The 5,341-nt window shown below is 44.8% G+C and overlaps 1 protein-coding gene across 2 annotated transcripts in view; it reads right to left on the reverse strand.

Moving 5' to 3' along the window:
* Nucleotides 1-384: 384 nt before the first annotated feature.
* The window catches only part of zgc:112416 (uncharacterized protein LOC550509 homolog), an 80,043-nt gene continuing 75,086 nt past the window's right edge, over nucleotides 385-5,341 (reverse strand). For both annotated transcript variants that reach the window (XM_048599469.1, XM_048599468.1), the window contains exon 9: nucleotides 385-747. The gene's annotated coding sequence lies outside the window, so the exon portion shown is untranslated. The remainder of the gene's footprint in view (nucleotides 748-5,341) is intronic.

Here is a 5,341-nt window from a genome sequence, read left to right on the forward strand (position 1 = left end):
TTTTGTCTTTCTATATTCATTCTCGCAAGGTGCATGACTGTACATTCATCTGTTCTGACCTCCATTTGGAATGTTTCTCCCCATTTGAACACCCATCACCAATGTGAAGCTATGTCCTCTAAATGAAGATTTCTCTTTGGGTTCTTCACGTGAATTCACTGGCCTGGGTGCAGCACCGTGAATAATATCCTGTGTTGTTGAATTAATCTTGAATTACATATGCCAATGTTTTGTAGAAGATCTTGTCCATTCAGATGAAACCATTAGTGAAAATTGGATAGAACCCCATGGATGTCTGCAGGCTGGTGAATGCATGTCTAGATATGGTGACAGGCTGGAGAGGGTCTAACTTGTTTATTTAGCAGCATAAAAATTGGGCACAAAATTACAATTTGCTGTTTATTTTGTGAGGTAAGGATTGCTTAATGCACCTAATGAAGTAAAGGTTATTCACTGTTTAAGTGTATACAGTTTCTGTGAATATGGATCATTTACTTTAACTATTTGGAGTTATTTGTACTGCAGCAAATGGGTAAGTACAACCTCTTAAATAGTACAGTTCATGAAATTTAGCTTTTCAAGTTTAAATTCATTGATTGGGCTGTTGATCATCCATTTGAAAACCATTGTAAATTTCCATGAGGATAATTCAGAATGTCTGCACTACGTCTGTCAAATGGATGGTCTGAACACATTCTTCCAAGTTTCAAGTTTCTTCAAATGTCTTTCATCCATGGTGTTCATGAGCTGAAAACAGAAACTTAAGTGTTTGATTCATATTATATCAATGTCTTAAAAGAAATATATATTAAAATGAACAATTGATTTTATCAGCCTCAACATGGTGGTTCACTAGAGAACTGATCGGTGACCAGAGGACAAATTAAACTATGCTTTAGTGGAGAAAAATGCTAACAATTATAAAGCAGGTTCAACAAGGCACTTGCAAAGCTTTTCACAGAACTGCTATCAAACACAATTTGACATCAAGCTACGGCAGGAGATATTAGAACTGTGGACCAAAACTTGTCCAGAGACAAGTTTTAAGGAGCAGCTTAAAGAAGTAGAGAGAGGTAGAAAGGTGGTAGGGTTTAGGAACAGAATTCCAGAGCTTGGAGCTTTGGCATCTAAAGGTTCTTTAGAATCTGGAATAACGAGACCAGAAATGGTACAGCACACAGATCTCAGAGGTCTGTAAAGCCAGACCAGTCACCCAAATAGGGATGGGCATCACCATGGAGAAATCTGAAAACCATGGAGGGAAGCAAGAATAGGGTTGAACAGAACTTGGTACACATTAGGATATTAACAGCAGAGTTTTTTATGAGCTTACATTTGCAGAGGATGGGAAGTGTTGGGTTGGCCAGTGTATTGGCACAGTCAAATTTAGAAAAGAAAGACCTACTTTTCACAAACAGCAGATGACTCAGCTCTGTACAGTCATTGAAGTACTTTTGTAGCAAGTTGTGACACAGCTGTATAAAACCCTGATTTGGCTTCAACTGGTTAATCTGGAAAGGCATATGAGAAGGTGCAGACAAAATGCACAACAATGGTTCCGGCCTGAACAACTTCAGTTACTTCTGTAGATGGATTGGAGAAGTTGGGACTGTTTTAGTCCAAGAGAAGATTGAGAGGAGACTTGGTAGAGTATTCAAAATCATGATAGATCTGGACAGAAGTGGATAGGGAGAAACTATTCTCACTGATGGAAGAATCATGATCCAGAGGACGCAGAGTTAGGGTAATTGATGAAAATGCAATGCAATATGAAAATCTTTTTCATTCAGTGCGTGATTAGAATCTGAAAAGCTCTGGGTGGAGGTGTTAATAGAGAATTGGATTATTTGAAGATGTATAAGCGATGGGGAGAATGCAGGAAACTACTCTAGGTGTACTTCTTCTAAGAGCCAGCACAGACACAACAGGCTGTATGGCCACTTTCTGTGCTGTAACCATTCTATGACTGCAATACTTTTGTATTATAGGAAAAGCCTAGAGATAATAAAGGCATAGATGAAAGCGTCAGAATCAGTTCAACTACTGGGATGATGTCAGGGAACTGGAATTAAACAGTCTTTGCAATGGATGTTTTATGATTCAGAAGATCATCTCAGGATCAAATAGGGGTGTGAACAGGCTGGTTCAACCTTAGAAAGTGAGTGCCAAATGCCAGCAGGTTATCCAACCACAGGAAATGGGCTACATTCCAAATTGAAATGTTGAAATGCACAAGTCTAAAATTCAGACAAGACTTAAGAAAAACCATTGAGAGTATCGGGATACAGATCGATTGAACTACCCAACCACTGCTCATTCAGTACAAATAGACTAGACGCATAACCATCCAACTTTGTGTGATTCATTATTAAACGGTGCTGCATATTTATTCCTGAGTTTTCAAGGTGGCCGCAGTTTATCAATAAAGGGCAGGTCAAAATCCTTGATTGTAACCCATTAATCTGAAAAAAACGTAACTTCTGCAAGGATAATTCAGAGCCCTTAAAGGAGGACAAGGATTTTAAGGGAAGGAGCAAATCTGTGCGGCAGACCATTTAATTGATCTTTCTACAGAAAATGAAATTGACTTGAATTCAGTGCATCAGTCAAAAACAAACATCTCTAGTTAAAAGTGCTGACAGCCAGCAAGGACCATTGCTTCAGAAGTGATTCTCATATTTGAGGGTTTGGGCGCTCTAGAATCCTTAAGCCGTGAGAAGAAAGCCAGAACAAAAATTTCATCACAAAAGGAGATGGTGCAGTCAACAGCAGTTTGCAGATACCTGTCCAGGAACGGTAACTGATGTCTGCAGAGGATGTCAGTTCTCCATTGCATAGGTGCTAAAAAAGTGATGGAATGTTAGCTTTTATCTCAACGGTAATGGAATATGAAAGTGAGGAAACAGCACTTGTGCATTTCAAGATTTCAAATGTTTATAGCTTTGGTCCATTCCTATCTGTTGCACTATGTTCAGTTCTGGACACTTGGCCTTCGAGTGTATGGATTGCAAATTCACCAAGATAATATCAGGACTAAGAGATGATCTAATTGAAGTGTTTAAAGTGACAGAAATGATTGAGTTCCTCTATTTCCTACAGTGGAAGAATCCAAATAAGGCAGCATGATCTTAGATGTATCATCAAGGAATGAATTCAGGAAGCAATTCTGCTTGATTTTCCCCAAATCAAATTCTGTTTTTTTGTGATTCGTTCATGGAACGTAGGTGCCTATACCTAATTGCCTTTTAACTAAATGGTCTATACAGCATTTCAGAGGGCATTTAAGAATCAGCTACATCGCAGTGGGTCTCGAGTCACATTTGGGCCAGACTGAGTAAGGACGATAGATTTCCTTCCCCAAAGGACCTTATTGAACTGGATGGGTTTTACAACAAATCAATGATCACCATTACTGAGATTAACTTTCAATTCCAATTTTATTAAAGTTTATCTGCTGTTATGGTGAGATTTGAATCAATGATCCTGGTTTGGGCCTCCAGATTAGAACATGGAACATATACAGCATGGGAATGGGTCCTTCAGCCCACCATGTCTGTGCTAACCACGATGCCATTCTAAACTAATCCCATCTGCTTGCACATAGTCCATATCTCTCTATTTCTGATGCCGACGCCGACACAACTCCGCCCACAGCTGACACCGATGTCGCTCCGGCCACCGCCTCCACAGCCAGCAGCTCCAGAGGGGACAGTAGAACCCAGCCCTGCCAAGTCTTCACCATCCCTCCAGACCTCCCCCTTACTGAGGACGAACGGTCAGTCCTCAGTAAAGGGCTCACCTTTGTCCCCCTCCACCCACAGATCAACGAATACCGCTCACGCTTGGACATAGAGCAGTTTTTCCGCCGCCTCCGCCTCCACGCTTACTTCTTCAACCGTGAACCTAACCCTCCCTCTACTGACCCCTTCTCCTGCTTCCAACACACCCCCTCCTCCTGGACACCACCCCAAGGCCTCCTACCCTCCCTCGACCTCTTCATCTCCAACTGCTGTCGAGACATCAATCGTCTCAACCTCTCCACCCCTCTCACCCACTCCAACCTCTCCCCTGCAGAACGTGCAGCCCTCCGCTCCCTCCACTCCAATCCCAGCCTCACCATAAAACCCGCGGACAAGGGAGGCGCAGTTGTAGTATGGCGCACTGACCTCTACATCACCGAGGCCAGACGCCAACTCTCCGACACCTCCTCCTACCGCCCCCTTGATCATGACCCCACCCCTGAGCACCAAACCATCATCTCCCAAACCATCCACAACCTCATCACCTCAGGTGAACTCCCACCCACGGCCTCCAACCTCATCGTTCCCCAACCTCACACTGCCCGCTTCTATCTCCTTCCCAAAATCCACAAACCTGAATGTCCTGGTCGACCCATTGTCTCCGCCTGCTCCTGCCCCACCGAACTGATCTCCAACTATCTGGACTCCATTTTCTCCCCCTTGGTCCAGGAACTCCCTACCTATGTCCGTGACACCACCCACGCCCTCCACCTCCTCCAGAACTTCCAATTCCCCGGTCCCCAACACCTCATCTTTACCATGGATGTCCAGTCCCTCCACATCTGCATTCCCCATGCAGATGGCCTAAAGGCCCTCCGCTTCTTCCTGTCCCGCAGGCCTGACCAGTCCCCCTCCACTGACACCCTCATCCGCTTAGCCGAACTCGTCCTCACCCTCAACGACTTCTCTTTCAATTCCTCCCACTTCCTACAGACAAAGGGGGTGGCCATGGGTACCCGCATGGGCCCAAGCTACGCCTGCCTCTTTGTAGGTTACGTGGAACAATCCCTCTTCTGTACCTACACCGGCCCTAAACCCCACCTCTTCCTCCGTTACATTGATGACTGTATCGGCGCCGCCTCGTGCTCCCACGAGGAGCTCGAACAGTTCATCCACTTCACTAACACCTTCCACCCCAACCTTAAGTTTACCTGGACCATCTCTAACACCTCTCTCCCCTTCCTGGACCTCTCTGTCTCCATATCGGGCAACCACCTAGAAACCGATATTCATTTCAAGCCCACCGACTCCCACAGCTACCTAGAATACTCCTCCTCCCACCCACCTTCCTGCAAAAATGCTATCCCCTATTCCCAATTCCTTCGCCTCCGCCGCATCTGTTCCCAGGATGAGGCATTCCACTCCCGTACATCTCAGTTGTCCTCGTTTTTCAAGGACCGTAACTTCCCCCCCTCAGTGGTCGAAAACGCCCTCAACCGTGTCTCCCACATCTCCCACAACTCATCCCTCACACCCCGTCCACGCAATAAGAACCAAAAAAGAATCCCCCTCGTCCTCACGTACCACCCCACCAACCTCCG

Source organism: Rhincodon typus, chromosome 7, assembly GCF_021869965.1.
Source record: "Rhincodon typus isolate 14 chromosome 7, sRhiTyp1.1, whole genome shotgun sequence".
Classification (NCBI taxonomy): domain Eukaryota; kingdom Metazoa; phylum Chordata; class Chondrichthyes; order Orectolobiformes; family Rhincodontidae; genus Rhincodon; species Rhincodon typus.